This window comes from Budorcas taxicolor, chromosome 10 (genome assembly GCF_023091745.1).
Source record: "Budorcas taxicolor isolate Tak-1 chromosome 10, Takin1.1, whole genome shotgun sequence".
Taxonomy (NCBI): domain Eukaryota; kingdom Metazoa; phylum Chordata; class Mammalia; order Artiodactyla; family Bovidae; genus Budorcas; species Budorcas taxicolor.
This window is the reverse complement of record NC_068919.1, coordinates 83,353,156-83,378,008: the sequence shown is the minus strand read 5'-3', so window position 1 is coordinate 83,378,008 and position 24,853 is coordinate 83,353,156. Positions and strand designations below refer to the sequence as shown.

Sequence of the window (24,853 nt, the reverse complement as noted above, 5' to 3'; positions counted from 1 at the left end):
CAGAAACTATTTTGCAGCCCCAATTTGGACGCGGAGATTGCCCCCTGAAGTCATAAACGCTCTACGTCCTGCGCCTTTATAATCCCTGGAAATGACGAAGGGCAAGGGTGCCGATCTTTTAAGGGGATGTGGGGAGAGGAGACCCGAGTTTTAAGGCCCAGCTTAGGCATTATTTGGTGCAAACAAAACAAAAGGAAAGCAAAAACGAACACAGAGCTCCGTGTTTTCTAACATGATTTTCTAGCCTCAACACCAAACAGAAAAACTTTCTCTTCCTCCTTTCCCATCCTTTGTTTTCCTTGGAACTCCAGTTCTGGGCCCTTGAACCCCAACACCATCTTCCCGCATCCAGCACATCTTCAGCGCGGAAACGACCAAGCTGGAGCGAGCCTCCCCCGGAGGGACGAAGGCGGACCGCAGCCCTCTTTCCTCCGCGGCCGAGGGCGCGCAGAGCCGGGGGCGCGGGCGGCTGCAGGGCCCGGCGCGCCACCGCGCGAGCTGCTGGGTCACCGCCCGGGCCGCGCCACCCGCTCCGCGAGGAAGTGACGACTGCGCCGTCCCGAGAGCAACAAAGTTTGAGTCTGCGGGCCCTGCTCGCCTGCGCCCCGCGCCCCTCCTAGCCGCCCCGGGATCCAGCGCGCAGGTGAGTCGCGGGGCTCGGCGCCCCCGCTTCGGAGCCGCGGCTCTGCCGCGGGGGCCCCCGAAACGCTCGGGGTTCGGGCTCTGCGGCGCGGGCGGGGAGGGCCGGCGGCGCTGGGGTGGCGTGCGGGGGCCGCTGCAGGGAGCGAGCTCTGCGGCCGGGATCCGGGCCCTGGCTGCGACCCTGTTTGGCCGCGGGATTTCAGAGCAGCCCGGGGCTGCAGTTGGGCCTCTCCAGGCACCATTGGCGGGCGCAGGGCTGCAGGGAAGGGGCTTCCCGTGGCCGGCGTCCCGGACTAGTACTCTGCCCCGGGTGGGGGTGGGGGTGGCCATCCCGACAGGCTGGGCGCAGCCGTCCGCCAGCCCCCGCCCGGCTTCCCAGGGATGCGCGCTCGCTGAGGTTGCAGGAAGGAAGTTAAAGGAACTTTCCCCCCCTTTTCTTTGCTTGGCCCGACAGTGAGGAAGAGAACAGCCACTTGGAAGTTTGGGAAACACCCCTACGCATTTCCAAAAGGCAAAACCCAGAACGGCCCCAAAGTCCCCTTTGAACGAATTCCTCTGACTCCCCCACCCCCTTCTCCTACACCAGGTCCCGAGCCCGACAGTAATCACTAAGGCCTAACACTTTGCAATTTAGCCATAAAAACTGTCAGGACACCCACATACATATGTGAGTGTTTTCTATATAAAACTCCCACCCCGCTTCCAGTGGGCTCTGAGGCATCTCGCTCTTTTTCTGATCTTCCCAAACTGCTAGGGTTCGCAGGAATGTGCTTGCGAACTTCGATGGTGGTTCGCGCCGCCTTCGGTAGCCTCGTGGCGTAGGTTTTTTTTTTTTTTAAGAACAGCTGAGAAATTTATGACATCTCTGCAAAGTAACTTGGGACTGGCGGGCCGGGCGGGTGGCGCCCGGGCTCCGGGGCTTGGAGTCTGCAACTGGAGCGGCAGCGGCCGCGTCGGGGACGCGTTGGTGTGTGCAGGAATGTTCGTCGGTGCGGTGGAGACTCCGACATGGGATGTCTAGAAGTTGAATGGATCAGTTCCTAACAGCAGCTTCCTGCCGGCCTGTAATTACAGCGTGATTGCACAGTCAGGCATTGTTGGCCTGGATGTTTATACACAGGCTATTGTGCAAGACCTCGGTGGCAGCGGACAAAACGCGCATTTGCATTGCAAATACCCAGGACTGATCTGGGTCTGAGCTGCAGTTCTTTTCGGCCTTTCACCTTAGCGAGGTGATTTATTTCCTCGCCTCTCCCTTCACCTCGGATAATTTGCCAAATGGCCAGAGAAGTAGAGTGGACCCGGGAGGGCAGGATCCTTCCACTCCCAACCTCCTGAAAACTGTCCCAGGAATTGTACCCTTATTTGTGCCTGTAGAAAATGTGGGATGACGTCAGCAGGAAAAGGAGATGGGAGATGGCTATCGACCTCTCTAAACGGGAAAGCAGTTTGAATTAGCAAAATTGCATGGTGACTGGCTTGGGGCCTGGCTGCAAAGAGGACACGTCAGACATGTGTGACTGTGCTGGTGAGCTAGACTTTGAGCCGTCCAGTGTCAGATGTAAAAACTTAGTAGGTGGGTCGCTAATTCCTTTATTGTGTTCTGGGCAAAGGGAAAAGTGCTGGGTCTTTGAGACTGTTGTTTGTGGCCAGTGTCTGGGGTGGGGGTGGAGGAGTGACTCATATTCTTTTTCTCCAGAGGAACCCCTCCCTCCTTCCTGAGCAAGCTGGGCTACACAGACCAGGGTTGAGGGGGTCCTCACATGTTCTGAGCTGCCATGTGGCCGGAAGGGAGCTAAGCCTTCAAGTGTGGAAAGAAGGCAAACAGATTTTCCTTGAGGGCCTCAGAGGTGGCTAACTGTAGCAGAGGGATTTAAAACACAGTCGCAAACATGGACAGGCTGCATGCTGGGCCTTTCTTCCAACATGCCAAATCTCAGCTCACTCTTTCTGTGCCCTAGGCAGAAGGTTCTGCCAGGGCAGCACTTGGCCCTGCTGAAGGAACTGTGTGACTTGGTGACGGGTACCCATGGCCCAGCACCTTGGACCTTCCCCATGCCTGGCCTTCTCCCCAACCAAGGAATGGAGTTTCACCCAGAGGGAAAACGCTGTTTTGCAGCCTCATGCCAGCTGCACGTCACGGGCACAGTGACCATTTGTCCAACTAAAACATTAGGGCATAATCCCTGGCAGACACCTACGTGCTTCCAGAGACTCAAGGAAGAGCACGTGAAATCGGGACATTTCTGGAAAGTCTGGGACATCCAGACACAGTTGCCACAGGGGAAGGAGGGCTAGGGCAAAATCACTGTAAAGGTGGGAGTTCCCATGAGTTGCACAACTCCTTGTGTTGTGTACATTTGGGTTTTTACTGAACTTGACTGTCAAGGTCCTGGTTAGCTGCATCACCTGATCAGAGCTACTTTAGTAAGAGCCCACTGGTACACAGCACTAGTCTAGAGGGGAAGAGGAGGGGAGCATTCCCTTCTGACTCCGGAGGAAAGACAGCTTTGAGTTTGCAGTTTTTTGTCTTCATATAGACTGTGCAGAGACTAAAAGTGCCCAAAGGCCCCCTGGGATTGTGGGAGGAGAGTGGAGGAGATGAACCTCTAGCAGAGGCCAAAGAAAGAAGGACTCAGGGCTTCCCTGGTGGCTCAGTGGATGAGAATCCGCCTGCCAAGGCGGGGGACTTGGGTTCGATCCCTGGTCCAGGAGGATCCCACAAGCCAAGGAGCAACCGAGCCCGAGTGCCACAACTGCTGAGCCAGTGCTCTAGAGCCCGTGCTCCGCAACACGGGAAACCGCCACATCTGGAGGCCTGAGCACCGCAGCTAGAGAGCAGCCCTGCTCTCCACAACTAGATGAAAACCTGTGCAGCAGCGGAGACCCAACGCAGCCAAAAATTATAAATAAATAAAATTATTTTTAAAAAAAGGAATCAGACACTCCCCACCCCTGGAACTGTAGAGCCACCTGGAGCAGTCACCCGCCCTTGTCATCAGTTCAGCCTGGCTGATTTTTGTGTCTAACTCAGGCCCTTCCCCGGCTCACTCAGCTTTGCCTCTGTATTCACAGAATTTGCAGTTGTACACAGCCCAGGTTAAGACTGAGGTTAAGACTGGAAACTTAATCCTGACTTCCTCTCCCACTTTATATAAATGCTGATTTATGGCCTAAAGTGACTGCCCAGTTTGTGTCCCCAGAACAGCCCTGCCTCCTGCCTCACTATGCACGTGTAGGAATAATACCGACACTTGACAGATTTTTAAAAAATCACTTTATTGTTTTAAGAGGAGAAGCTGTTTGGGTAATTAGGAAGCTCCCAGTAGCTTTGACAAAAACTCTGAGGCTCCACTTGAGAGAGGCAGAGAAGTCCCCCTGCAAGACGGTGGTCTTAGTGTGGAGGCCTTTTATGCTCTCGGGCCCAGTATTTATATTTCTGTTCATCTGCCTCCTCCCAGCCGCCTCCCTGCACCACAAGCCTGTGTTTTGACATCACAACTAACCTCCAAAAAAGGAGGCAGAACCACTCTAGCCAAAAGAGGGCATTCCAGACTCTGAAGAAAGTGCTGCAGTTTTCCAGACGACTGGTAGTTCTGTCCTGCAAATTTGTTTCCTTCTTTAAAATGTGCCCCCCTTCTTTTCTCATTCTCACTGAAGCATCTCTTTGTGAGACCCTTAAACCTTTTCCTTTTCTTCTTCTTCTTCTACATGACACAGGGCACTGCTTTACGACTTTCTGTCTCAAGTGCCACTTGAAATACACACAGGTCTTTGAATGAGCCTGGGATAAAGGGCTCCTGTGTAATCTCACTTAAAAACGCCTGTTTGCAAGGGTCACCCTCCTGCTCAGCAACCTTCAATGGCTCCCCACTGTCTGCACGGTAAGGATCAAACTTCTAAGCTGGCAGTCGGGGCCTCCCACACAGGGGTCTGGCCTCCACCGCTCTCCTGCCCTAACCCTTTGTTCTGACCCTGTGACCCGCTCTGTGTGTCTGTCCAAACTGCTGGTGGCAAGCGTTCCTACCTTTCATGCTTTCCCAGAAGTCTGGAATGCCTTCTCTTTCCTCTTTCCCACTTGGCTTAGTCTTGCTGTCCTTTTTAGCCTTGTTCTTGTTTCTCTCTTTAAGGATTTCCTCTGTTCCACCCTGTGGGCCTCTCCCTGAGATTCCAGTAACATCCACTGGGGCCCCCTGATGGAGGAACCTTGAAACTTGGTCTAAAGGACTTTCGGCTTTGGATCATAGCTCCAATAACATCTTTCATCTGGCTTCATAAATGTGCTTTTGGGTGGATCAGTATTATCACTTTTAACTATACTGGAAGTCCCTGTTTTATTTATCTTTGTCCTCCCTGGTGTTCCCAGGGGATGTCTGATGAGGAGGATGATGGTAGTGATGGTGAGGTTGCAGCAATGCAGTGGTCTTCAGATATTGTTGGCTGTGCATAGGCACACACACCCGAGCCAAGCACCAGGATCCACGGTTCCCAGTCTATATTCTGAACATCTAGCCATCTTCCTCCTTCCGCCTGTTAGCCTCTCTGGTACCTCCTGGCTTTGCAGCTCATTGTCCGGCTTGTTTTCCAGTGCCTCTTCCCCCTGGGTGCTAGACAGAGTCTGTCCAGCTTCAGCACTGGCTCCTCCTTGTCTTGATTTGAACCTAGCTGACCTGCTCCAGGATGTCCTAAGCCTGAGTACTGGCTAAGGCGGGGGAGACCATCCATTTCCTGGGTTGGCCTGGTCCTCCAAGGGAACCAACTGATACAAAGAACTGGGGAACTCTCAGACAAGAATTATGAGGAAGGCAAAGAGATGCTTCCTGGTTGACTGCAGCTTTGATTTGCCCAAACAGGTATTGACCTATAAAACTAGACTATTCTATAAAGCTGAGTCTTGGGGAGATCCTGGCTGAACCTTAACTTCAGGCTTAACTGGGAGGATTCTGTTGACTCCACTCAGTTCTCCTGCTATTAATCTCAACCTTGCCATGTAAGCTAGAATCTTTCTTTTTTAATTGAGATATAATTCACATACCATAAAATGCACCCCATATGCTAGATTCTTTAAAATTTTTATTTAAAAATAAAATCTGGTTGGGACTTCTCTGGAAGTCTAGTGGTTAAGACTCTGTGCTTCCAGTGCAGGGCTGTGGGTTTGATTCCTGGTTGAGTAACTAACATCCCACATGCCAAGTGGTGAGACCAAAAAGAAAATGAATAAATTAAAAAAATCTGATAGGTTCTTTTTTTTTCCCCTCAGTTTTATTCTCAAAAAGATAATATACAACCCAAGTTGCCTATCAACAAATGAATGGATTAAGATATATAATGTGAAGTTGCTCAGTTATGTCTGACTCTTTGCCACCCCATGGACTGTAGCCTACCAGGCTCCTCTGTCCATGAAAATTTCCAGGCAAGAATATTGGAGTGGGTTGCCATTTCCTTCTTCAGGGGATCCTCCTGATCCAGGGATCGAACCCAGGTCTCCTGCTTTGCAGGCAGACACTTTACCATCTGAGCCGCCAGGGAAGCCCATATATATATATAGGGAAGATATATACAGAATGGAATATTATTCAGACATTAAAAGACTGAAATTCTGCCATTTGCAGCATCATGGGTGGACCTAGAGAATATTATGCTTCGTGAACTAACTCAGAGAAAGATAAAACTGTATGATACCACTTACATGTGTAATCTGAAAGATAATACAGATGAATGTATATGCAAAATAGAAACAGACTCATAGAAAACAAACCGGTGCTTACCAAAGGGGAAAGGAAAGTTAAAGAGACAAATTTAGGGTATAGGATTAAGAGATACAAACCTCTATGTATAAAATAGATAAGCAGCAGGGATATATTATATAGCACAGGAAATTATAGCTGTGATCTTGTAATAATTTTTAATGGAATATAATCTATAAAAATACTGAATCACTATGTTATACACCTGAAATAATATTGTATATCAACTATACTTGGATTTTTAAAAAACAGGTAATACATACATATAGTTCAAAATTCAATAGGGGTAAGTTATACAGTATAAGTATTAGTTTCTCAGTCATGTCCAACTCCTTGCAACCCCGTGGACTGTAGCCTGCCAGGCTTCTCTGTCCATGGAATTCTCCAGACAAGAATACTGAAGTGGGTTGCCATTTCCTTCTCCAGGGAATCTTCCCGACTCAGGGATCAAACTCGGGTTTCCTGCGTTGCAGGCAGATTGTTTACCATTTTAGCCACCAGAAAAGTCCATACAGTGTAAATTTCAAAAATAGTTTCAATATAGACAATAGATTACTGTACAGACTTATATATGTACTAAACAGCTGCTGCTGTTTAGTTGCTAAGTCATGTCTGACTCCTTGCTACCCCATGGATGGTAGCCCACCAGGCTCCTCTGTCCATGGGATTTTATTGGAGTGGGTTGCCATTTCCTTCTCCAGGGGATCTTCCTGACCGAGGGGTCAAAATCAAATCTGCTTGGTGGGCGGATTCTTTACTGCTGAGCCACCAGGGAAGCTGATACGGATATAAACATATATAAATGGGCAATAGAATTAGAAACATGATTATGTATTTTAACCTTGAGAGAAGGAAGACCTTTTTTTAAATTTTTTTTTTTTTTTTTTTTAGGAAGACCTTCTTAAGAAAAGGACAAAACAGAACCCATAAGAAAATATTGATAAATTTGATAATGTAATATTTTGAAAAAGTAAATTTCCCATCCTCTAATGTTGCTCATTTCTTCAGTCCTTAAGTGTCTCTGTCTTAGGCAACTACAATTTGTCATATTTCAGCCATGCTTCCAGATGTGGCTTCTGCACATAGAAGAGAATATGAATATATAAACAAATGCTGGTGTACTCTACAGCGTGTTCTGCATTCTGCGGTTTTCACTTTTAGTGTGTCTTGGAGATTGTTCTATATCAGTGCCCAGAGAGCCGCTTCATATTTTCCGTTAGCTAAATTGTATTCCACTGTATGAAAATGCCATCTTTTATTTAACTGTTGTTTTTTTAAATATATATATATTTATTTATTTGATTGCGTCAGGTCTTAGTTGTAGCACGCAGGACCTTCACAGCATCATGTGGCCCACAGGCTCTTTAGTTGTGGCGTTCTGGTAGCCCCGTGGCATGTGGGATCATAGTTCTCCGACTAAGGATCAAACTTAGGTCCCCTACATTGCAAGGCAGATTCTTAACCACTGGACCCCCAGGGAAGTTCTTTAACTAGTCTGTTGTTGAAGAGCACGTGGGTTGTTTCCAGTGTTTTGCCGTTACATGCAATGCTGCAGTCAGTATGTTGAATTCAACTTTTAACTGAAGTTTCTTGATGCACTTATAAGAGTGAAACTGGGATTTTCCTAGAAAACTATTTCTGAAAAATTGTGCATAAACTGCACTTAATAAACCTGCATTGTCTAGAGTCTGCTGTTTCACAAAATAATCAGTTTTTAGAACTGATGAGCCCTTTATAGCTTTAGGACCTTAGGGACTGTTATCATCCTGTTTTATAGTAACCGTAGTAACAGCATCTCAGAGAATTTAAAGCTGGAAAGGGTACCTGAGGTAACTCATTTTTAACTAAAAGGTTCAGAGAGGATAAGTGACTTCTCTAAGGCTACACAGCTGCTCAGCGGAACTCAGTCAGGCACAACCCCCACGTTCCATTTTCTTTCACCATCCTGCATCGATCGTCTTAGTCATCATAATCATCCGTTCCAGTATTTGTAAACCAAGGATTTTGTTTACAGTGCTCTCTTTAGTTTCCTTCAGGCAGTGCACAAAGATTTAAAATGAAGAAACTTGAAAGAAAAACAAAACCAAAAGCCAGGGTGAAAGCGAGGTCTTTAGGAAGATAGTGGGGTGCTAGAAGGCCCAGGAACACAGTTCTAGCACCCTCTGGGAAAGCCAATGAATGCAAGACTGACTGTTCTCTCTGGGCATTTGTAGAACAGCTGCAGTTTTGTCAACACTGCATGTGGCCCAATCAGAGATCCCGCCTGCCCCTTCTCTCCAGGAGGCTGGCAGTCAGCTTCTGAGATAGGTTTATAGCCAGAGGGACCTGTCAGCTAAGAAAATGCAGTTTGGTGGAGTTGCATTTTCTGAGGATCAGATTCTAAACAGTGTGTCGTGACTTCTCTGGTGGTCCAGTGGCTAAGACTTGGAGCTCCCAGTGCAGGGAGCCTTGGTTTAATCCCTGATCAGGGAACTAGATCCCACATGCCACAACTAAGAGTTAACATGCCTCAGTGAAGATCAAGATCCTTTGTGCTGCAACCAATAAATAACAGTAAAATAAAGTCAGTGTGAAAAGTGAAAGATAAGAATGCAATCAAGGTTAACCTTGAAAATACCTTAGTAGGGCAGCAGGCAGCTGGCAGACACACAGGCTCTTGATACTTCATCTTAGCCGGTTCCTCTAGTTCTGGAAGAAGTTGTCATTTCTAAGGTCAGGTAGCAGATAAAGTGGTTGGCTTGAACTTGGGGGCTCTGTAGTATGAAATATGTGTGTGTTCAAACAGTACAGTCTCACCCAACGCTTGTACTGTGACATCCTGCAGGCAGCAGGCTCAGGGCTCTTAGCCCAGGCTCACCCTTGAATAGACGGCAGGTTTATAATTTAGGAAGTAACCATAGGAGATTAAGCAAGAAAGGTTCTTTGAACAGGTGAGTATGGTGTGATGCAGAGATCCATGGAGTGCGTTTTAAACTGCAGGATTGCAGAGGAAGGACTTAAGCTTTGGGTGACCTGTCATTTCTGTGGGGCTGGGAGAGGGCAGTGCCATGCGTGGCAGACAGTTTGATCTAAGGCCATAGTCCTCCCCATCTGCTCTCTTTCTCTCTTCTTCCCCTGTCTCCCCTCCCCAGCCTCCCTACTACTGGCAATTGTAAGAGGCCTGCGAGGAATCTACCCCATAAGCCTGTGTCTGCTTCCTCTGTGGCCTCCCAACAGCATGTGCTTTGGGAAAACTTAGGAGTCAAAGCCACTCTTGGATCCCCATTTCCACTTGCACTGGAGGTGAGGGAAGGCTCAGGATTTCCTCCAAGGAGCCTGTGCTGATGTATCCAGCTAGCATTTCAGGTGTGAATTCCCAGTAGCAGTGGAACACTGCCTGTCATGGTTTATGGAATGATTCCCCTTCCCATTCTTCATTCTTTCACTCACTCACGCCATATGCAAGGTGCTGGGGATGCAAAGATAAAGAAGAGTCAGCCTCCCGCTTCAAGGGGTTCACAGTCTCTGAGGGAAACACACGCACGAAAGCTAAGAGCCATTAGTGCCACGGATGTCACTGTGAAAGTGTTCAGGGGTCTGCAGGGCTCAGAAGCAGGATGGGGTCACTTCGTCCAGGCCAGAGGAGAGTGGGACCATTGGGCAAGGTCTAGCATGGCCCCAGTGCCTTGGCCCATACCTGTACCCAATGAAGGATATGGAATTAATGAGGACGAGGCTTTCTGGAGGAGCTGGTGTTTGAGCCGAGTCCTGAGAAAGGAGTAGGCGTCCACCAGGTGGCAAAGGGGGTCAGGCCATTCAAGGCCCAGGGAGCAACTCAGGCAGAGCCTGGCGTGGAGGTGTGACGCAACACGGTTTGCTCCGGGAGCAGTGGGTGTGGTGGAGCGCTGGTGGGAGGGCGTGCAGAAAAGGGGCGGGTGGGGACCAGGTCGTGGGCCAGCCATTGGTGTCAGCAGAGAGATTTGTACCTTACTCTGAGGGCAGTGGGAGCCCCTGGGGCCCCATGGATGTGTGTGTGTGTGTGTGAGGGAGAGAGAGGATCAGATTGTCTTTTTAAAGATCACTCACTGTGATATGGAGGATTGACTGGAGATGGGGAAGTTGGGCAGCAAAGGGACCAGTGAGGAGGTCACTGCGTGAGGTCAGTGTGGTCCCTGGGGCGAGATGAAAAATTGTCGGAGCCAGAGCAATGCGGGAGGGAAAAGCTGGATTAGGAAGGTGTCATGGGAGCTGGGTTGACAGGCTTTGAGGCCCAACCAAATGAACAGAGCATGGGAGGTTGGAGTGTTTGCTTAGCTTTCTACTTGAAACATAAAGGGGAAGGAGCAGGTTTTAGGGGAGAGACACTGAGTCTAATCTCTGGAGACAACTGTAGGACATTTGAGAAAGCAGTTCTAGTGGGCAGTTGGACATGTAGGTCTTGGGGCAAGATATACCACTGGAGGATGGCAGTGGGGAGCATTGCTTCCCCCATGGACTCTAAGCAGGCTATCAATAAATGTATCATTTAAGTAACCAATAAACATATCATTTAAGTAAAAATGATTCCTTACTGTGCAGCTACAGCTTCCAGACAAGTTCCAGACAAATCTGATTACCTCCCATTAGCCCCCCTGTTTGTCAGACATTCTGAAACAGACACTTGGGAATCACCAGGACACAGTTGGAGCTAGGGGAGCTGATGGCATCACCCATGGAGAGCATGGCATCACCCATGGAGGTGAGGGGATCACCATTTAATGGGTACAGTACAAGGGGAGTCAGCAACGGAGACCAAGAAGAAAGAAAGGACATCAGGAGAGCTTGGTGTCACAGATGCCAAAGGAGGAGGAAGCGTTTCATTTTATGACAACAGAGACCATGATTTTGTTCACCAAGTACAGCACATGGTACATACTTTCATATGTCTTTTATTGAGTTGAAATTGATCACCTGTTCATCCCTGGGGACATCAAGAAAGAGAGGACTGAAAGGACTGATTGACTTAGGAATTTAAAAGTTCCTGGAGTTTTGCCATGAGTAGGGTCTTCTCATTTGATTTAACCTCTCGGAGAAATAGGTGGTACAGGTACCACCTGCCCCAGGGTTGGAATGACATGTGCAAGTTCTCAAACTCAGGTTTCTTGACTGCAAGTCCACCCTGCCCTGAACTGATGGGGAAACAGAGAAGAGTCCAAGAGAGTGGTAATGCTTTTAATTTCTGGTATTAATTCCCCAAATTGGGGCATCTACTTAGGACCAGGGTAGGATGGATCGCTATATTCAGCATTTACGTGTTTTTGTTCATATCTGTGATTATAAGGTGGCTATAATCCTGTCCTATGTACGAGTATTTAAATGAGACTTTTCTCAGAGGGAAGAATAGAAGCTTGAGCAAAGGTGTTGTCTCGGGGTGGGGGTGGGGGGCCAGAGGAGTCTGTAGAGGTCGAAGGACATGCTGGGGTAGTCTAGGTCTTTGGTCTGCAAAAGCAGAAGCTGACTCTGGCTAAATTAATGAGAAAAGGAATGTATTGGAAGGATATCTGGTGACTCACTGAATGTCCTGGAAATCTGGAGAAGGAGGCTCAGAAATCTATCAGGATCTGTGCGAAGCTGGGTAGGTGGAACTGAAGACAAAGTGATGATGCCTCTGGTCTGGCTGCCAGCTAACCCGAATGGTGCCACCACCTCTGGAATGAGTTTTGAACTCTCCTTGATTCTTTGTGGTGTTACTCAATCCAGAGGCAGAGGTGGAACATCTGGTTGGTTGGCTTAGGTCACATGCTCATGTTCTCATACATTCTGGAGTTACAGCTTCCCCAGTGGCAAGTGAAACTCTTCCTTCCACAAGGGCTCACAGTGCCAGGTTCCTGAAACCTGAGGATGGGTGCACAGGCCCGGTGAACAGGTGTCCATCATGGAAGCCAGAGCCCATCCTAACCCTCAAACTGGGAAGACTGGACAGTGCAGGTCATAGGAGGTGGAGACAGGGCATCCCCCTTAGGCCACTGAAAATATCCACATTTTGATCTTAGTCCTTTGGGACGTCTTTCTGAATCTAGTTTCCAGCTAAACTTTAGGATCCTTTTGTGCTTTTGAGCGTTTCATTAGCAGTTGGGTCTTTCCTCTGGAATCTGAATGATTCCAGTGGAAAAGAGAGCTCATCCCAGCATCTGGATCCTCCCTGAACATTTGGAAAACTTCAGCGCTGCTTCGTAAGGACGGAGGCCAAGGCTTGGCTCTCTCTGCCTAACAGGCAGCTACAACGTGAATTCTGTTTCTCCTCTGGATTAGGCAAGACCCACAGGGCCATGAGGTGTTTGGGAGGTGCTGTCTTGCTTTCCACTGGAGGTTGGCGTTTTGACTTCAGGCTTGGTTGGTAGGGGGCTTCCCTGGTAGCTCAGATGGTAAAGAATCTGATTCTGTGTGATTCTTAGGTCAAGACACGACCCAGAGACTAACACTTTCACTTTTGCTTGGTGTGTGGAATGATTGCGGTCCCTGGTGCCCAAGCTGTCCAGAGCAACAGGACTGGACCCTTCTCAAGTTCTGATGCTGTCAACCTGGTGGAGGCATTTTAGCCACTATCCTGGCTGAGGAAGAACTAAAGGAGCTTGGGCTTCATCTGCCTGGGACTGTCAGCATTGCCAGTTACATCCCTGCCCAGTTTCTTCATCCAGACGAGGTGTTGATTAGGTGAGCTCCAGCTCCCTTCCTGCCCCCAGGCCCTCTGGTTATAACTCTTTGAAGTAAGGGCTGCTGCTGCTGCTGCTAAGTCGCTTCAGTCGTGTCCGACTTTGTGCGACCCCATAGATGGCAGCCCACCAGGCTCCGCCGTCCCTGGGATTCTCCAGGCAAGAGTACTGGAGTGGGTTGCCACATCTTGCATGAAATCTTGGTCATTCAGTTCCAATAAACTTAGATGAAGCGGTTCATTTGCTTTAAAGAGAAAAATGCAGTTTTGAACTTTTGGACTCATGTCTGTGGTGGCTGCCAGTGTTTCAGGAGATTTTTTCCCCTGGTGCCTTGTTGGTGGGGAGCTGCTGCCGCCATGCAGCTGAGTGTGTTAAGGGCTGAGTTCTTGCATCCTGGACTGGAGGTGAGGCCTGAGCCTGAGGCCTGCTCACCAATGTGGGGTCGGGGTGACCCCCAGGAGGGATGAGCAGGAGTGTTCCTGGCCAGTGTTGGCTCTGGCACAATTTGCCCCATTTTGCCCATTTCTGTCCAGATGAAACGGAATTGCGTTAAAAACAACACTGAAGCAGAAAAAGAAGTCTTGAGGGATCTGAGTTATGTTACTGAAACACAGCTTTGATCGTGAAAGTGAAAGTGTTAGTCGCTCAGTCGTATCCGACTCTTTGCAACCCCACGGACTGTAGCCCGCCTGGCTTGTCTGTCCATGGAATCCTCCAGGCAAGATCATGTCATCCCTCTTAAAAGCTTTTGAGGGCTGCCCAAGTCCTGCAGGAGGAAGCTCCCTATCCTCAGAAAGGCGCCCGAGGCCCTGGGAGCCCCAGCCCACCCCTCCTGCCACACTTTATGTTGTCTCTGCTCCTCAGCACGGCGGTCAAGCCCCTGTGCCTTGTGCGGTCAAGCCCCTGTGCCTTGTGTGGTGTTGTCCCCCTGCCTGGAACATCCTCCCTGTCCGTTTGCTGGCGGATGCCCACAGAGCCGGCCAGAAGTCACCTGCTTCCTTGCTGCCTTCCTGACCTGCCACCCTAGCATTTCTGCAGTCACGCTTCCCCATAGGAGGAGGCTAGCATCAGCCGCAGGTGTGCCTGGCTCCTCCCTGGCCTGGCACACAGTAGGTGTCCGTGATGTGACTGGAAGGGTGGCCTGAGGGGATGTGAGGATGCGGGGGGCGGGGGGGGGACAGGCCCAGGACCTGGCCTAGGTCGGGGGCACTTGTGGTGAGTGAGCTGACAGTCTCCCTTGGCACCTGTGGAGAGCTGGGGGCTTTGCTGTTGCTCTGAGCCTGAGGGAGACCCGGGTGAGGGGAAGAAGGGGATTTAGGGCCACAGAGAGCCAGCACATGGGTCCCCCTCATCCTGGAGAGGACTCTGAGGAGGTGATGGCAGTGAGGAGCTGGTTTGAAGGTGGCAAAGACTTCCTTCCCCCATCAGCCCAATCCCTGAAGAAGGAGAAACACCAGCTGCCCTCGGAGGATGTGCCCGGCACTGTCTGCCGGCTTTGCACAGAGAAGGAACTGGGGAGAACGAGTCAGCCAGACCGTGAGAGGAGACCTTGAGGTTTTAAAATGAAAGCCCTGTTGAGTCAAGTGGTGGTCAGGACAGGCTGCTCTGAAGCTCTTCCTGTCGGACGGGGTGGACGAGCACTCCCTGACGACGACTGCAGCACGGTGCAGCAGGAGCCCCAAAGCAGGCACTTGGGGTCTCTTTCTGTCTATAAAATGAGATACTTAGACACATGTGGTTCTTTTCCTGCTCAGAAATCCCCCAAGCCTGTGAACGGAGCCTGGCAGGCAGTGTAATTTATGATGCCTCACAGTGGGACCCGTGTTACCTCTCAGGGGCCCTCCTGGTGTGGAACAGTTATCAGGGGTCTGCATGCCACTTAAAGAGAGAGCCGTGGAGAAGCATCTTCCCTGCCATGGCTGATGAGGTAGACTTTCTTTCGGAAAAGATTTTCTTTCTCCAAGTCGACTCTCCCTTAGCTGCTGAGTCCATACACACATAGTCCTACTTGATGGCCAGTGAGTGCGTGGCCTCTGTTGTTTGCAAAATATGTTTGCAGAACCCGAAAGCACATAGTTTCTAAAAGCTCCTTTAGGAACCCACTGAAGTGTGTCTTTGTTCTTGGCACCTGGAAGGTCAGCTCAGAGGAAGCTTGGGTGGTGGGGTGGGGTTGATGTCCTGGGGAGGTGTTGGCCCACTTGCGGATTGCTTTCCAGATCTGCTTTTGTTTCTGCCTCCTTGGGACCGGCTCCCTCTTCCTGTCCATTTCAGTCCTTCACCTTCCCACCCACATCTCTGGCCTCCTTCCTCATCCCTCCCCAGCAGATTCAGTGGCGCTCCCTCTAACATCCATTCAGTCATAGGATTTATGCTCCAGATGCCCAACCCACAGCGAGAGCTGGGAAAAGTGGACTGACTTTAAGGGTAGATGCTGATTGACAGGATTGGAAGGTGTTGTCAAGAAAACTACTTTGGAAAATAGATCATCAAGATAACTCACACCGAGCAATATATCTTTAAAATGTAGAACTTGAAGCTATAAAGAATGTTAATTTCCTTTTACATATTAGTATTACTATTGGGAATTTATTCTAAGGAAATAATTCTAGATAAGAAAAGAACTATATGCACAAAGATATTTGTAACAACATCATTTGAAAGAGCTAAAAACTGTAAACAGCCTGAGTGTTCTACATGGCTACATAATTTGTGATACTTAGACTCAGTGGACTATTGTGCCAACAATAGTCTAGTATGAAGCAGCATGAACAGTCTGTTAGACTAGTATGAAGATGATAGTAATTCATGGGAAAATGTTGAAGAGTTGTGGAAAAAGTGGCTTCTGCTTTAACAGGCAAAACTGCAGATATACTTATTTAATGAGCACATAAAAACTGATTACCTTGGCTGTGGCATAAATTGTGGTATCAATTAGGATAAGGTAAATACAAGATTTAGGTGACGTCATGAATGGAGTATTTGTGTGTTTAAAATATGTATAAATATATACATTTATATAATACTTTAATATATATTTATATCAATATCTCATTTAGAACTCTTGCCTGGGAAATCCCACGGACAGAGGAGCCTGGTGGGCTACAGTCCACGGGGTTGCAAAAGTGTCAGACACGACTTAGAGACTAAATAACAACAATACTTAAATCAATATAACATGTTATATAGTAATATACTTTATTATACTTTTATAACATTATATCCACATACTTTAGTATATATTGTATTTATACAACATTTATATTTGTTGTTGTTCAGTCCCTAAGTCATGTCTGACTCTTTATGACCCCATGGACTGCAGCACACCAGGCTTCCTTGTCCTTCACTATCTCCTGGAGTTTGCTTAAACTCATGTCCACTGAGTTGATGATGGCATCCAACCATCTCATCCTCTATCACCTCCTTTCTCTCCTGTCCTCAGTCATTCCCAGCATCAGGGTCTCTTCTAATGGTCGATTCTTCACATCAGGTGACCAAAGTATTAGAGCTTCATCTCCAGTCCTTCCAATGGATATTCAGCACTCCCTTGGTGGCTCAGATGGTAAAGAATCCACCTGCAGTGAAAGAGGCCTGGTTTCGATCCCTGGGTTGGGAAGATGCCCTGGAGGAGAGCATGGCAACTCACTCCAGTATTCTTGCCTGGAGAATCCCCATGGACAGAGGAGCCTGGTGGGCTACAGTCCATGGGGTCGCAAAGAGTCAGACACAACTGAGCGACTAAGCACAGCACACAGCACAGGTGTTCTTTAAGACTGACTGGTTTGAGCTCCTTGCTGTCCTACTTTAATATATAAATATACTTATATAACATATAAATGTATAAGCTTATATATATTTTACTTGTATTACATAATTATATACTTTTCTTTAAAGAAAGACCTTAACGTATCAATGTCTTTGGATCTGGGTGGGAAGGAGGCCCCAGGGGAGGAACTCCAAACCTCCCATCTGCTACCACCTGAAAGAAAGAACTGGTATGTCTTATCAGCACGCTGCACTGCAGAGGCTGGAGAATTCAGATTGGCTAACTGAGTCTTTTAGTAACAGGAGGCCTGACTTCATAGGCTGACTAACTGCATAACTTTGGGGCTCCCAGCATGAACTCTGCCTGGTGCAGGCTATCCCCAGTGGCCTCAGAGTCTCAGATGATTGTTTGCACCTGGGTTTCCAGGGCTCCAGCCCAGTGAGCACGTGTGGCCCTGAAGCTGAGACTCTGGCTCTGAGCTGCCCACTCACCTCTGCCTGGTCCTGCGGGCCTAGCCGCAGCGGGAGGCAGATTCTCTCTTCTGCAGTTCACACAGGCAGCAGAGAGGGTGTAATTTGCAAACTGACCTCCTGTGGCTCTGCCTGACCCAGGTGGAACCCCAGTGACTTTGTGTCTTGGATGTTTGCAGGGTTGCACATATTCATTATAGTATTGAAACTTAGAAAAAATTAGAGTTGCCCTTTAACCAACCTGGCGGGGGGGGGCTTCCCTTGTGGCTCAGCTGGTAGATAATCCTCCTGCAATGTGGGAAACTTGGGTTCGATCCCTGGGTCGGGAAGATCCCCTGGAGAAGGGAAAGGCTACCCACTCCAGTATTCTGGCCTAGAGAATTCCATGGACTGTATAGTCCATGGGGTCGCAAAGAATTGGACACGACTGAGCGACTTTCACTTGACTTTAACCAAGCTCAGGAAGGAAGCCCCCACATTCATCCAGTCTCTCTCTCTGGCTTGGCCAGCAGGGCCCTCTGACCCCTCCCATCTTGCCAAGAGCTCTGCTGGGACTTGCAGCTGCAGGTGTGGCCTGTGGCTGAGCAGCTGACTGTCCTCTGACCGTGTCTGACCACCTTGTGTCTCTGGCATCTCAGGACCTTGAGGTGCCTAGTGAACGGCCTTCTTACCCACCACTCCCCCTTGGATTTGCCTCCCTGTGTGGAGCCTTCTCCCTGTCTTTTTTTTTTTTTTTAAATTGGAGTATAGTTGCTTTACACTGCTGTGTCAGTTTCTGCTGTATAGCAAAGTGAATCGGCCATCTGCCCCCTCTTTTTTGGATTCCTTTCCCATTTAGGTTGGGCTTCCCTGGTGGCTCAATGGTAAAGAATCCGCCTGCAGTGCAGGAGATGCAGGAGACGTGGGTTTGATCCCTGAGTCAGGAAAATCCCCTGGAGGAGGGCATGGCAACCCACTCCAGTATTCTTGCTGAGAAAATCCCATGGACAGAGAAGCCTGGTGGTCTCCCTTCCGTGGGGTTGCAAAGAGTCAGACATGACTGAAGTGACTGAGAACACGTGCCCGCCCATTTAGGTCACCATAAGCACTGAGTTCCCTGTGCTCTACAGTAGGCTCTCATTAGCTATCTGTTTTATACACATAAATCTCCAATGTATCCCCAGCCACCACCCCACCCCAGCTTTCTGTCTCAGTATCCATGCATTTGTTCTCTACGTCTGTGTCTCTATTTCTGCTTTGCAAATAAGATCATCTTTGCCATTTTTCTAGATTCCTTGTCTACGTGTTAAGACACAATGTTTGTTTTTCTCTTTCTGACTTACCTCACTCTGTATGACAGACTCTAGGTAGCCTTCTCGGTGGGGAACTTTCTTGTCACGTGGAGTGTCTGGAGGGCCCACGATCATTCTTTCCCTGTGACTAGCACAGTCCAAGGCAGGAAATGGAGACTCCTTGTGTTGTTTGGAGTCCTGGGGTGGGTGGAGCCAGGAGAGCCCTGGGCAGACCTCAAGTGGGCAGGTTGGAGCCTGCTAACGCAGAAGCCACTGCAACAGAATGTGGGGAAAGATGGGTTTATCACAAGCCTACATGCACTCAAGCCAAATTCCTGAACTCTCAAAGATTTGGCGTTTGTTGTTCCATGATCAGACTGAAATAGGGCCTTGTGGCTAGAGGTTTGCCGGGGTCAGAGGGAAGCTGGAGAGCGTGTGGGCCCAGGGCTTGCCTGGATACTCACGAGGGTACTCAGGCCAGTTTCATGTCCTTCATGTCACACAGGCTTGTGCGTGGGTGCCACTCAGGTTGTGCGTAAGTGTGGAAGCAGAGATGAGGAATATCCACGTGCTTCCCTTGAATATCGTGTTCATTCTTCGATGCTGTGGTCCCATTCCCACCCCCTACAGTGATCTCAAGCCAATTCCAAAGGGACCATTGCTGGTTGGTGTACTGACTGATACAGAATCTAAGTAACAGGCTGTCTTCCTGAACCCAGGACCCAGCAATAACTGCTTGTCTCAGTTCCCTAATTTAGAGACCACGTGCGTGCCCCAGGGTTGTCAGCAGCTCAGTTTCTTGTAGCTTGAAACACATTTCCATAGAAACATGCTATAAATGGTGGTTGGGCTGGTTCCTAGGTTAGCCCGCAAAGAGCCCCAGTGTCACCTACGAAGTTGCTGAAATAATGTATTAGTAAAATTGAGAGCGCAAATGCAGCAGTTAAGAGCTAGCACCCAGGACTCTGGAGGTTAAATGGTGTGGGTTTATTTGTGTCACATTGTTTCTTGGGCAGAAGTGTCTTTTAGAGCCCTCCTCCTGCCCACAGTCATAACCCCTCCTCTCCCAGTTTACATTCCTTCTTCCTTCCTCATCAAGGCAGGGGGCAGGACCTACCTGTGCCTGGGACCTGGGCTGGGGTATTTTTATGATGAGGAAATTCTGTCTAAAGGCCTTTACATCATCAATATCATCATTACCATCATCATCATTATCATCATCATTATTTAAACCATCTTGATCAACTTAACAGAATAAACATTACACCTTGGCAATTTGTGCTGTTTGGAATTTTCTGATTGCTAAATGTTCCTACGGAGTTTTAACATAGTTAAAAAGTCCCCCTCTACTATTTTTTGTTCTGATTCTGTCACTTAACATGAGTTCATCAAATGGTTTCATCAGATTGTTTCCTTGTGTCAATCCTTTTGTATTTCATTCTGTTACCATACCATCCTGTATTCTGAATGGAGTTCCATTTGAGGGGAGTCTAAATACAGGCTCCTATGAGCCTCTTTTATAAAAACTCCTTTGAGGTGGTAGTTTGAGTTGTTTTCATGGGATCTGGTCTCCTGACTGTAATAACCTGATCAAGTCTTCATCTCTTGCAACACAATGTGGAATCACATTCTAGAAGGATCTGAGCAGATTACAGCAGCACCTCAGTGTATCTGCAGCTGTTTCCTGATGACCTGCCAACAGCAGCTTTCTTGTTTATTTACTTATTTTCCACCTTGACTCCGGTCATAATGGGTCCTTAATGGTGTTCTGATTTGCATATCTCAAATTGCTGCTGAGACCCGGCATTTTTCCTCCTGATGATTTACTGTTTGTCTTTCCTTATGTGTCAAACTGTGCTCATCTGTGACTGCGGAGCCTCCCCCGCTTACAATTTATCTCCTCGGAACCACTTTCCTGTTGGGAAATACAAAGTCCTGCCTTCCTCCCCGCCTCCTGGATGGGGCCCCGGCCCTCGACCTGAACTAACTCCTCTCCACTCTGGGTGGGGGTGGGAGATACCAACGAAGGGGGCGCTGTGCCTGTGATGGAAGCAGAGGGGAGGTAGGTGCCAGGCAGGGGCTTGCCTGCTGATTCTGAAATAGGTTCATTAAAGTGACCTCCTTGGAGGGAGGCTGTGCTGGGAGAATCTGGGAGGAGCCAAAGGCAGATAAGGGCTGCAGAGGGCACCTCAGTGCATCTGGTTTAAGGGTCACCCACTGAAAGGCTGGTAGGGAGTAGGGGGATCTCAATAACAGAGGCTAGCTGGGTGCAAGAGAACAGCACAGGCTAGATGATAAATTATAGTGACCCGTGGCCTAGGAAGGGGTGGAATCTGTGGAAAATTGGAACGTGTACCTCCCATCACAGTGCCTGGCACAGCTACATGACTCCATCCCGGAGAAGGAGGGCCCAATGTAAGCAATGTTCCTTTTTTGTTTTTTTTTTTAATGATAAACCAGAAGTCCCAATTTTTAACTTAAATCTCCTGATTTAAATAAATGTTTGGAAATACATTTAATTCAATAAAAATAAAATACATTATATAGGTCAGATGAAGTGTATCTGGGAATGAGCCTGGCTTGTGAGCCTCCAACCTGTGACCCCTCATTACTTGATGGTTTTTCTGGGAAAACAGGCCCAGGGAAGCATCCTCATAGAGCAGAGATCAGGACTCAGAAAGCCCGGCTGTCAAGTACCATCTGTCTGACCTTGGAAGAGCTGTTTAACCTTATCTATAAAAAAGAGGATAATCGCTTCCTTGGGGTGCTGGGTGGACCCGTTGGGATCGCATCATGCCTAGCATTTAGTAGATGCTCAGTTAATGTGTTGATAGGTCCTGCGTTGGGTAACCTGGAAAATTAAGGGAAGAGTTAGGCCCAGAACGTTGCTCTCCTGACTTCTTGTTCAGAGCTTGTTTCATATCACATTGGCCTGCTTTCATGGGAATTTTCAGAGATGTCTGGACACAGGGGTCCTTCTGACCTCTGGGAAAATACAAGTCACTTTATGAGAGCTTGCCTGACAGTTACTGAGTTCATGTAATGGAGACTTAGCTCTGTGGGCTTTGCCTTGCAGTCCCCAGAGCCCAGGAGATCCACTCTCAGTAGCAGTAGTAGTAATAATAATAATAATACCATACAGGGAATTCCCTGGCAGTCCAGTGGTTAGGGCCCAATATTTTCACTGCCAGGGCCTGAGTTCGATTCCTGGTTGGGGAACTAAGATCTTGCAAGCTGTGTGGCAAAAAATAATAATAATAATACCATATACCATTGACCCTAAGAAGCCAATGATTATAAAACAACCATTATTTTAGGCAAACTATGAAAAAGAAAATGCTGCTAGTTAAACCATGATGTGCTGTCAATTGTAAGATGCATCTTGATTTCAGAGATATTAAAATGGGGGAAGTGTGCATCTTAGAAGGGAAGAAACAGAATGGTAATAAAGTAGTGATAGTAACAGTTACATTTTATTGCTTACCTCAACTTTTCACGTGTAGAACGTGTAAGGGACAGAGGCAAGAAAAACAGAGAATGCCATGGGAGTTAGGAGAGAGCGTGGCTGTTTTGATCCTTTGGGGCAGAGACCGAGACAGGTGGAAGTGCCTGGGATTGACAGGAAGTTCTCTGAGAACTTCCCAGGTAGCTCAGTGGATAAAGAATCCACCTGCAGTGCACCAGACTCAGGCAGATGTGGGTTCGATCCCTGGGTCAGGAAGATCCCCTGAAGGAGGGCACGGCAACCCACTCCAGTAGTCTTGCCTGGAGAATCCCATGGACAGAGGAGCCTGGCTGGCTGCAGTTCATGGGGTCACAAAGAGCCAGACACGACTGAAGCAACTGAGCATGAGCACGCACGCGGAGGAGGAAGGGAGTGAAGTGGCTCTTGGCTGAGGAAGAAGCTAAGCAGGGAAGGATGTGCTGCAGCTGGAACTAGCTTCAGCCAGATGCCACAGGGAGCCCTGCAGTTGGCATTGCTCCAGCACAGATATGATCCCACCTTGAGGGAAGGGGGCCCCATCTTTTGGACCCACCCCTCTCTGACACCCCTCCACCCCCAGTCAATCATTGCCTGCAGTGCTCTCTCCCAGGAAGGGTTCCCTTTGAGAAGGGAGCAACTGTGAGCCCTTAGCAGCCAACACTCAACAGTAGCTGGGGAATGGCGTACCAGCCTGATAAAAGGGGATGGGGTGGGGGGGACTCCAGTGGTCTTCACTGCAGTGGCCGTCCTCTGCTTGAAGGAGTCAAGGAAGGCTTCCTGGAAGAACAACCGTTAAGCTCAAGAGCAGGGTAACATTTACCTGTGAATGCAAGGAGGAGGAGCATATGGGAGAAAGCAGCCGTCTTGGGGAACTTCAGGTTGTTTGGCTGGGTTGAGCCAGGGGCTGGGAAGTAGGGCAGAGCCAGATCGTTCCAGAACCGCAAGTGCCTGGCTAACAGCTTTTTGCAGCAGGTCATGGGAGCTTTTTTCTTTTTTTCACCGCACCATGTGGCATATGGAATCCTTCCCCCGCCCCCCCCCCCGCCCCCCCGACCAGGGAGTGAACTCGCGTCGCCTACATTACCAGGAAGATTCTTAACCACTGGACCATCAGGGAAGTCTGGTGGGAGCTATTGAAAAGGGATGTGGTCACTCTGATGGCAGTACAGGTGATAATGTCCTAGACTAGATCAGTTAGGAGAGGAGGAAAAATGGTAGCCAACACTGAGGAAAGACTCATGTGTACCATTGTTTTAAGCTCTTAGCATCCCCATTTTGTACATGAAAAAACCAAGGGGTTAAGTAAGTTGCTCATGGTCATCAAGCTAGTGTGAGCCAAGAACTGGACTCAGGTCTCAGCCTGTGCCCCCAACCTGTACATTCTCATGACTATGAATTCTGGCTTCTAGTCCAAGATGCATCATTTGTATCTGTTTTCATTTAAAAATAAGGCTTTAGGAAACTGCCCAGTGCATACACTGGATCTCAGGGGTCCTCTTCCTCCTGACCCACAGCCATAAGGTAGGGAAGCTGAGTTCCAGAGAACAGCCCATGAAGGAGTCCGTTCTGGGGCTGGTTTTGCAGGGGGCGTTGGACTGTGCTGAAACGAGGCCTTTGGGAAGCTGGCAGCTCTGGTTCTGTGAAAAAAGGGCGTTTCTGTTTGTAGCCCTGGCGGCCTACCCTCCCTGGAGGCCACACCTGTTTTGTCCTTCTCCCTATCCCTGGCCAGACGTCTGTCCCAGAGTGACAGCAGCAACTGGGGACATCTGCAGAAGCTCCCTCTCGGGCCTGACAAAGGCACTGAGAGCCTGGCCCAGGCCTGCGAGAAAGGGAGGTGGAGGTGGGGGTCAGTGGGTGGCCCACAGCGTGAGGACAGGCTGCTGGGGCAGGGCCACGCCTGCGGAACAGGTGAGGTCAGTGTGAACGCAGGCGGAGGGCCCCCTGGGTTTTCAAGGGCAGAAGAGAAGGCAGTGCAGGGACTTGTCAGCACACAGTGCCTTCACTTCACAGCTGGGGTCTCGAGTCCTCTGCTCCTTCAGAAAGGACTTGGCCAAAAAAGGGTGTGAAGAGAGGGCACAGGCGTCAAAGGAGTGTCCCTACTGGGGCCGGGTGGGCATGCAGTGGAGAAGCTTGGAGGGAAGGATCCAAAGTGCAGGAGCTGGGCAGAAGCCTTGGAGAGACACCTGGAAAGGACACTGAGTCAGTGCTGCAAAGAGTGTCTCTGGGCAGAGCCCAGCAGAGAGCGTCACCCCAGGCTGATGGGGTGGAGCTGGGGGCTTTTCAGATCAAACAGAATCTTGGCGAGGTTCTTGAAAGGGAAAAGCTAATTTTGGGAGAAGAGGATCTAGGATAAAATAGTAAAAAAAAAAAAAAAAAATTGTAACCTCATATAAGTACATGGTATACAGCTATAAAACCATTTTTGTCTTTGTGATTCTCTAAATCCCTAGAAGGCATTCTTTTCTGGTTTGTGTCGCAAATACTTTACAGTGCATCTCATAGGGACCCAGAACTCAAGACTCAGAGAAGCTAAGTGTCAACTTCCCTAAGATCGCACAGTGGATTGGCTTTAGTTAGGCAGGATCCAGACTCAGTCCTCGTTCCCTGTTCTTTCTACATATAGCCTTGTCTTTCTTCTGTTGTAACTGTAGGTCATGAGGTCCCAGAGGTAGGTAGTCCCTTTATTCTGAAAGGGAAGTGACAACAGGACAGAAGGCACGTTAGGGACATACGGTGGACTTGAGATTTCCTCAAAGGTATTTGTGCTCTCAACTCCCCACATTCCTGCAAAGGTTGGTTATTCAC

General features: G+C 48.8%; 1 protein-coding gene across 3 annotated transcripts in view; it reads left to right on the top strand.

Annotated features, from left to right (window-relative positions):
- The first annotated feature begins 560 nt into the window (after window positions 1-560).
- Window positions 561-24,853, top strand: part of MIDEAS (mitotic deacetylase associated SANT domain protein) — a 68,109-nt gene continuing 43,816 nt past the window's right edge. For 2 of the 3 annotated variants that reach the window (XM_052646385.1, XM_052646381.1), the window contains exon 1: window positions 561-643. The gene's annotated coding sequence lies outside the window, so the exon portion shown is untranslated. The remainder of the gene's footprint in view (window positions 644-24,853) is intronic. The other variant, XM_052646383.1, reaches the window with a different exon arrangement.